This window comes from Triticum aestivum, chromosome 6D (genome assembly GCF_018294505.1).
Source record: "Triticum aestivum cultivar Chinese Spring chromosome 6D, IWGSC CS RefSeq v2.1, whole genome shotgun sequence".
Lineage (NCBI taxonomy): Eukaryota > Viridiplantae > Streptophyta > Magnoliopsida > Poales > Poaceae > Triticum > Triticum aestivum.
Window position 1 is genome coordinate 448,855,084 of NC_057811.1, and position 1,026 is coordinate 448,856,109.

Consider the following 1,026-nt stretch of genomic DNA (forward strand, 5'->3'; position numbering starts at 1 on the left):
CGTGCTTCGATGATTGGCCGGCTGCTCCGGTGATGCTGCATAGGCGAATCGACTCCTTCAACAAGCTTGGTTGCGATGGCAGCGGCGATGATGTGACGGCACCGTGGAGCCGCGAGGCGGTGTTGCGACTACCGTCGACGTGCTGCGACGGCGCTGCCATGCCGCGAGTGCTGCGACGCTTGCCGTACGCGAGCCAGTGATGCGTCGGCGCGGAGTGCTGCAATGACGCCGCCGTGCTAGAAGTATCAGATGTTGTGTGGTCGGCTGCAGTAACGAGAGGTTGTGGCAGCAGTGCCGGCGACGAGATGACTGCTACGGCGGGAGGTTGCTGTAGTGGAGGTCGACGGTGTGCCGGCTGCAGCAATGCCGACTACTGCTATGAGGGGTTGCAGTAGCGGTTGCTAGCGGCGAGCCGGCTGCAGCAACAACGACTGCTGGGTAGGGAGGTTCTAATAGTGGTGGTTGGCGGCGAGTCGGCTGCAGCAACGTCGGCTGTTGTGATGGGAGGTTGTAGCAGCGGTGGCCGGTGGCGAGCCGGATGCAGCAACGCCGGCTGCTACGACGAGGATTGCAGCAGTGGTGACGCAGCGGTGGCCGGCGGCGAGCCCGGTTGCAGCAATGCCGGCTGCTGCGACGGGAGGTTGGAGCAATGGTCGTCGGTGTCAGCAAGCCGTCTGTAGCAGAGGCGCGTGGGATAGATGAGAAAGATAAGCGCGTGTGGTGGATGACGAGGTGAAGGTGGACCTGCGTTGACTCATCCGGCTAGAGGGAGGCCGATCAGACGACTCCGCACCCGACTGTTCTTTTCCTCCCTGCAGACGGATGGCGCCTAGCAGCCGCCAAAACAGAAATAGGAAGAGAGAGAGAGAGGGACTTTACCTGGGCCGACTTACCTGGCCTGCTGCCGCTCTGGCCTAGCCCAGCTGGCCACCGCACCGTCCCCCACCTCGCGCCAGTAGGCGAGGCGCGTGCCCGGCGTGCGCGCACGCTCCGCCCGCCACGCGAGCCCTCCCCTACCAGCGCAAC